Below are 8,711 nucleotides of genomic sequence, written 5' to 3' on the forward strand. Positions count from 1 at the left end.
ACATTAAAGTTTCTACACTAAAAGTCAAATCAGTAATATGAATGATTAAAAATACAGATCCACTCTATGTTTGATGCTCATCAAGCAAATATTGTAGCTATTGCAAACAAAACCACCAGTATTACTAAATTCTGATGCTGGAATGGCAAAATCCCAAGGTCTACTCATCAAGTAAAAAAAGTCCTTTTGTTGCCCCAGAAGGCCCTGTCTGGGGCCATCTCCAGATCCAGTAGGTAAGGAAAGTAAAGCAAGACTCCCATAGGTATTGACACCAACCAAATAGGGACTGGGAGTATACAAGTGACCATATCACAAGGCAAAGATGAGCTGCAAATGTCCTAGACCACTTTCCCACAAGTAGAGGTCAGGCAGTGCGTAGCAGAGTTGGCACATTTCAAGGGATGGAGAAGGCAGGAGAACAGCAAAACACATTCGGTACAAGGTAATGGATCTGGAGTATGCAGGTAGCATTTTTTCTCTGGGGAAACAGGTGAGAAAAGCCCAAGTATTGGGCTAATAACAAGGAATGGAGGCTCTGAAGGGATTAATACCCCATCATAAAAAGCAATGAAAATGAATAATATCCCCTGTCCTTTAAAATGTGGAGGAAATGTATTGCTCTTGTGTACTTTCTGGGAATGTTTTCCCTATATCAGTCCTGGTACCAAAAAGACCAGTGGGGGTCTATGGGGTTGGACCATATCTCTTCCAACACTATGCAGGAAAGGACAAGAGTGGTTTCTCCTGTTAATGTTTGTCTGGTTTAAAGACTCATGACCTTGTTTGCCAGCTTCTGGAGCAATGGCAGGTACACAGACTGGCATGTTAGAGAGGCAATGCTGGCACCTTGGCAGATCCATCTTCCCAGACTTCTCCTTGGTAAATTCCTTGTACCTGCAAGAAAGCAGCAGAAGATAAAGGAGCCTGCTCAACTGGAAATTCCCAGCTTAGCTACTATCTCTTCTGTTCAGTTTGAAAAAAGGCAACTGAGCATAATCAATGTTTGTGCTGTACTTTTTCCCCTTAGTATCCAATCACAATCTCTGCACATAGTGTGGAAGCTGCTAAATGTAACAGGAGTTGCTCAGCTAATGACTGAGACCATGAACAATGTACACAGGTGACCACCTTCTGTCCTGCAGTCACCTCCACTCCTTATTGCCATGGCTACTCACATAGCAAGGACAGATGACCTGCAAACAATATAGCTACTGCATTGTCATCATTTTCAGCACAGTGCAATGTAACAAGTCTGACAGATCCAAATTTGCCAGCACCGCATTTTCCAATTCAGGTTGATCTGCCTCAAACTGAGATAGGGCTGGTACAGTAGTTCACAAGATTACAAAACAACGATCTTACCTGCTACTTCTACATAGTAATGAAATGATGGCATTGCTGTAAGATTGGAAGTCAGGTTCAAACAGCTAAGCTAAAACTCTTCATGCCTCACGCTGTTTTACAGAATACCATGAGTCCCTTCTCTGACTGCCACTTCATCCCCAGAGTGAGCTGTGCTTCTGAACAACCTGTGGTCATTCCTGCACGAATCTGGTTAAATGGCTTGGGTGTGATTCAGTGTGAAAGGCTCTGTTCAAGATATACAGCAAGAAAGCAAGCTACTCTGCATCTACATCAGTGTTTTTCACAGCAGGTGTTGGCTACAGTACCTTCCTTCTTACCTCCCAGAAGGAGGTAATATTGTGGGAGGAAATTACATGCAACACTGACTTGATGTCAGCTCAACTACAATCCAGCAAATTAGTGCCTGGCCAGGGTAAGACAGAGACACAAAGCAAGAGCTTTTGAGAACCTGTGACCATTGGGTGCAGAATCTGGAAAGGTCCTCTTGGGATGAAAGATAAAACAGAATTTGTCTCCCTCTTTCTTCTCAGTGGCTGGGTCTAGTTCCCAATCTCTGTTCCACCAGCACAACAGCTCCTGTGCTACTCCCACCATTCCTCCTCCCCTGGCATCCCGTCCCACTCCATAGCAGGGGAACCAGGAGGGAAATGTGCAAATTCCAAATTGATGATGTTCTGTGCCATTTGCCAGAGAAGACCAAAAGCTATGTCTCTGGGACAGACTCTCCTTTTATTATTCACTTTTGCTTACAAATGAGACATTATTTTCTTACTCTGTAAACTGTTTACATTTGTTCAAGCATTTCACAATAGCAAAGGCAAGGATGCTGCTAAGTAACTTTCTGCTACTGACAGCCTGATCCCAGTTGTGCTGAACTCCCTCGGCTCCTTGTCATTTCAGCACCTTACTGGCACGCTTCAGCCCTCCAGTGCTCAGCTCCGGAAACAACACCACAGCAACTTTCACAGAAAGTCATTCCCCTTCCCACTCAGAGCCTGACCCAGGCCAAAATGTGTATAGTATAGGCTGGCAACAGCCAAGACTCTCAGCTGAACAGGGCAAATGCATTTGTAGTCTGAATTAATCTCCTTTTTTTTAGGTCTGGTTCTGTAGGTGCTGAGTTTTAGCACTTCTTGTTGAAGCAGAAAGGTCTCAGTGCTTACCAGTGTTAGACCCTTTCTGTACCTGAAATTGTAAAAGGTATGTTTCACAGAATCGCAGACTGGTTGGGGTTCAAAGGGGCCTCTGGACATCATCTAGTCCAACCCCCCTGCTCAGGCAGGGCCACCCAGGGCTAGTGCCCAGGACCGTGTCCAGCAGCTTTTGAGTATCTCCAAGGATGGAGACTCCACAAGCTCCTGGGGCAACATGTGCCAGTGCTCAGTCACCCTCACAGTGACAAAAAAAAAGTGTTCCCTGATGCCTGAGGGAACCTCTTGTGTTTCAGTTTGTGCCTACTGCCTCTGGTCCTGTCACTGGGCACCACTGAGAAACAACCTGGCTCCATCTTCTTGGTACCCTCCCTTCAGGTATTTACATACATCGATGAGATCCCCCCTGAGCCTTCCCTCCTCCAGGCTGAACAGTCCCAGCTCTCTCAGCGCTTCCTCACAGGAGAGCGGCTGAAGTCCCTTCATCAACTTCATGGCCCTTTGTTGGGGCCATGTATGTCCATGTCTGTCTTGCAGTGGGGAGCCCAGCACTGGACACAGCACTCCAGGTGTGGCCTCATCAGTGTTGAGTAGAGGGGAAGGATCCCTTCCCTTGACCTGCTGGCAGCGCTTTGCCTGATGTAGCCCAGGATACCATTAGCCTTCACTGTGGCAAGGACATATTGCTGGCTCATGTTCAACTTGGTGTCCACCAGGACCCCCAGGTCCTTTTCTGCCAAGATGTTTTCCAGCTGGGTGCCCCAGCTTATACTGCTGCCCTGGGGGTTGTTCCTCCCCAGGGACAAGACTCCGAACTTCATGAAATTGTCACCCTGCTTTCCAGCCTGTCGTGGTCCCTCTCGACTGCAGCACGACCCTGTGGTGTATCAGCCACTCCTCACAGTTTTGTGTCATCTACAAACTTGCTGTTTGCCTCCCTGGGCACCTGGCACACCGCTGACTAGCTCTGTTTCTGCCTACAACATTGCAGCATATTCCACGCATTTGTCACTCTATTTCAGGGTGACCTCATTTTTCAAAGGCCTTTCAACCAGTCAAGTCCAACTGTACAAAATTGGTGTAAAATACTTAGAATGCTATAGTACTTGCCATGCTGATGCATCCACTATTACCTGAACTGCATTACACCTGCCAAGGTGGGGGAGAATGTTTCCCAGATTTCCAGATGTAGGCTCAGAGGATGGGGGCCCAGTCCAGCATTGCTCTTGGCATCACAGCTCCCAGCAGGGAACACGTCTGAGCCAACCCCACCGCTCATCTGAACTACCCCTTGCTGCGTGTACATTTCTTTACTTGGTGAATGGATTGCCGTTGATTCCCAGCGGTCTTCAGAGAACTAGAATGAAACCCTAATCATGTTTTTCCCCTCAGTGAGGCGTAACTGCTCCAAGAGTGAGCGTAACAAACCGACCACGTCAAATCTACTTTTTTTAACCCAGCAGTGCCACCTCCTGCTCCCGTTACCGCGCTGCAGCTGGGCTGGCCCAGGAGCCTCCCTCGCCGTCCCGTGCCCCACCCCCGCACCGCTCCACCTCCCTGGCCGTGCACGGCCGTTCCCACCGGCTCGTCCTTCCCAGAGCTCCCCGGCACGCACGGGGGCGGGGGGGCGAGGGCTCCCCGAGTGCTGGGGGCGGCGCGGGGCACAGGCCCTGCTGCCCAGCAGCTCCTCTCGCCCTCCTGCCCCCGCGGCCGCGGGTTTGCGCTGCGGGAGCTGGCAGGCTGACTCGCAGCCAGCACCGGGCAGCAGCCGCTGGCTGAGGAGTCCACGGTACCGGTGCTGATGCGGCCCTCGGGTGTCGCGTGATGCACATGAGAAAGCCAAGCCTTGCCGCAACATTCAAAGGCCGCGTTTGCACACCACTGGCATCCAGGGAGAACAAATTTTATGCGTGCCCCTGAAATACATAACAAAGCTGAGGGCCCCTCTGATACATCAGACCCGGCAACTCACGTTCATAACGAGCTGGTAACATCTGTACAGCCAGCAGATGTGTTCTTCTACTAGGTAAGTGCGGGCGGGATGCGCCCAGTCACCAGCCAGGAGTGCCGATGCGCACGGGTGCGCCGCATACTACGCGGCCTGCGAGCAGGGCAGGGAGCGCGCACAGAGCTCACCACCACCGTCCGCTCTCCCGGCTCGGCGAGCCCGCCCAGCAGAAAGGCGAGGCCCCCGGGCGGCCGCGGCTGCAGCCCCTGCCGAGGGCGATGCCCGCCGCCTTGCCCCGCCGGGCGCGCTGCCGGGCGGCCGCGGCAGAGGGCAGCAGCGCGCCGCGCTCGGGCGCCGCGGCCACGCACGACCGACCCCCGCTGCCCGCCCGGCCCGCGGCGCCGTTCCCCGGCGGCCGCGCTCCTCCGCTACCCAGCGGGGCGCGCAGCTCCCGGCGCCGGCTGCGCCGCGCTCGGCAAGGCCCTCGCGTAGGAAGGGCGGAGGATCAGGCAGGCATGACACTCGTGAGAGCTCCGGGTTGTCCCAGCTAAGGCAGCCAGGAGAGGATGAGGCGCAGGAACACTGTGCGGACACAGCTGTCCTCTGCCCTGTCCCTCCTCTCTCAGTCAGGGGAGACACAGGTGGACTCACGTAGCTGGGTGCTCTTCTGCAAATTGGGTGGTAGCCTGCCCAGACCCCGGCCACGCAGGTCTCCCGCACAAAGAAATGCTCACTGAGGCAGACAAGGGATACACAGAGAAAAACACTACATCTCCCTGTTGCCACTTTTGTGTCCGCAGGAAGCAATGCAGAGTTTGTAATCACGACTTTGAACTACAAGCAAGTTCGCAAGCAGTGCAGATCGTTGCCTAGCAGGCTCAGACCTAATTGCATGGGTAGGTGATGCCACCTTCTTGCTGTGAGCAGCCTTTATGGACCAGTGGACCTCTTTTAAAGAGCTGCTGGAAAGTTCCCTCTAGCTCTTCCGAAGTGATCAAGTACAGCATCTAAGACTACTCCAAACCCAAAACCTTCTTTGACCAAACATGACACATTCATCACAGTAACTTCCAGGCAGATCACTTCCAGGGGGTATCCTTCACTTTTTAATCTACGCCCCTGATGATCATCAAGATTAGTGCCAGCATATATAGAATGTACAGCACTCCTATGCCATGTGATGCCTCTCTGTTTTTCCTGTTAGCTTAGAGCTTAGCTTCCATCTCTCAAGTGGGTGATACAGAACCATTTTTTAAACTGTTGACAAAACCCAGTTTTATTTCTTTGAAGGATAAAGAACGAAAGGGTTGGGGTATAGCTGACCAGGATATGTCTACACAACAGACCTCTGGAAACAGACAGGCAAGCTCCATAGCTCGCTCTGGCATGACTAATCTGCAGCAGAAAGACACTACTATTGCACATAGTGGGTATCATAAAGACACATGCACACACACACACACACACAAAGAAAAGAGGGTCAGACCAGAACTGCACATACGGACAACTTCCAGGAAGTGCGCACACTCAAAGCAGGGCTGAAACCTGAGTTTCCTATCTAGTGTCTGGGCTAAAATTTCATGTTGGTACTTTATTGCTTACTACACACCAGTACCCTGGACTTGAAGTGGATGCAAGAATTATTTCCTGTAAGAAAACAAGCTATTAACTGATCTATAGCCATTCTGGGTATTTCCACCACTTTTATTTCACGCTGCTACTGCAGTTTTCCCTGGCTGTGCATTTTTAATTCAAACTTTGTTGTGCTGAACTCATGTCTTGAGAATCAAGAGAGAAATTATTTAATCCTTCTGTTGTATAAAATGGGAAGAATGACTGCACTGAGGAGGTGGTGGACTAATGAAACCTTTGGGAGCAGGTTATTCATTGCAGGGGTGGGGGGACACACCACAACACAGCTGTATCATAGCAGAGGTTACAGGGTTCCATATGGGCCAGATCTTCAGGTGGAGTAAATCACAGCATCTGGCTCAGCCTGGTTAATCAAGTAGTGCCTCTTCAAGGGAAAGGAGTGGGTAGGTAGCTTACATGCCTCAGTCCCTAGAGTTCATACTGCTCCTCTGATGCAGCACTCAGCTACATCATGGCCACTGACAATTAATCAAATATTAACACACAGCTCATTAGTCTGAACACTTGTAAACATATCCAACAGCATTGCATCCTTCAGAGCAACTGTGTTCATCCCTCTTCTGGCACCACAGGGACTTTGCTGCCTATTCGCAATGTCTTGTTAGCAGCTGCTCTTGCCATCTAAATGTTTTTCCGCCTCACACTTCATGTTCATGTAAAGGCTATATAAGGAGCTAAGCTTGTAACACAGAGTTACAGACAAGAGTGTGTTAGTAAAAATGGTGTTTTATTCAAACCAGTTTAGTGCTAAGATGGATTCACGAAACATGGAGACATTCAGGTCAGTTAGAAATGAATAAACAAACCTGACTATTATTAACTCATGAATAGATTTCTGCATCATTTTCCCCCCCCAAACAGAACAGTGGGACAGTTTGCCTTTACTTAATTCAAGAGAAAAGAAAATGCTCAGATGGGACAGAAATCAGCAGTGTGATATAGGAAAGGGGTTGTGGGATTGTGTCATTGACGGAGCATCTGACAAAAAATGCAACATACCAAGTTCTTTGTGAACCCCCATTACATAGAAAAGTGAGAGATGTTTGCAGGGAAGCTGTCTATTGCTTTGTGGCAGGCTTTGTCAGTCTTCAATGGCTGGCTGGCTCCTACCTAGTCTTGTTACTGTTCCTGGGAAAAGCTACATGCACCAAACTGATACTACCACTAGCAAGAGGACGGCTGGTTATTATGGAGGTTGCCATAATGGTTCATTTTGGAGGAAGAGAAACAGGCTTCTGCCCTTGCCATTTTATTTCACAGAAACCAATCAGAAGTTAAGGAGTGTGCCACAATTCCAGTGCTAGCTCTTTGCAGGCAGGATTATTGTGCAGGAGACCTGCTCCGTGAAGTCCATTCTGAATACCTGGGCAGGCTGGTGAGCAGGCAGAAAGCTGCCTGTAATGAGGTGCTGCTGATACCTACCTCATCTGCCACAGTCTAGCCCATGTTAATAAGAAAGCTAATAAATGCTATGAGAACATGTACGTATGCAGGGGAAATGTATTTAGAACTAGCTGTTTGGGTGTAAGTTTAATGGGTCGCTCTACTGGGTATTTCCTTAGCAGATAGTCACTGGTATTTACATTCTCTGAAGTTAAACTTTACTCCTTCCCAAAGAATTATAGAAGCAGCTAGGTATAGTTGTGTTTGCGAGCATGAGGCAGAACAGATGGACACCAAAAAACTGCAGGGCCTTTTTTTAATGAGACCAGAAATCCTGCATGTATGCATTAAACCAATGCAGACAAAAAATCCAGGATGCAGGCTTCACTGGTGCTCACATATGATCAGAGTGAGTGCTGGCAGATCAAATTCCTACCAGACATCCTTCCCTCAGAACAGGATTTTGTTGTGACCTATTTCTTTCAGGCTCCAAGCTATGATCCAAGAATGCAGCTTTTCTTTCAAGTGATGATGACTAAGAGAGCATGGGGCAGGATGCATTTTTAAGTTTATACTTTCTATAAAGCTTTTTTTCTGCACTACCATTACAGACGTATGTGTTTACACTTCTAGGGCAGATCCAAGTATTTCTTAGTCTCCAGGTGTGTAAGTGTGCTAAAAACACTGAAACTGCTGAGAGGCATCAGCAGTTATCTAATATAAACTTTCATGGGCATGGTGTTATATTAGACCTAACAGAGATCTATAGTAAATATAGTTGGTTTCTCTATAACCGCATCTAAACAAGAGATGGGATTTGTATCACCAAAGTAGTATAAAAAGAAGAAACCACATCCCTAAGAAACCTCAGAAGCCCCAAAGAAAACCCACACCCTTGTTTGACAATTTTTGAATTACCAAGGTTTGCAAGTAACAAACACACAACTGGCCTCATCTATTGGAAAGATTCAGAAATAATTTAAGATTAGCCCATGTCTAGCTCTGGGTAAGTCAGTGACACAGTACCACTGTTTTGCACCTGCAGCTTTAAAACTGTCTTACTGCTCAGACCTCTTCCCATCCCTAAGCAGCGCATTTTATAACAGGAAAAGGCAGAAAATGCAGGAAAAGGGCAAAAAGTAAAAGCTTTACTAAGTCACTGTCAAGGAGCAGCAAGGGCTGGCTGCTCTCCTGGAGCTGAACGCAGTACC

Source organism: Falco punctatus (assembly GCF_963210335.1).
Source record: "Falco punctatus genome assembly, chromosome: 4".
NCBI lineage: Eukaryota > Metazoa > Chordata > Aves > Falconiformes > Falconidae > Falco > Falco punctatus.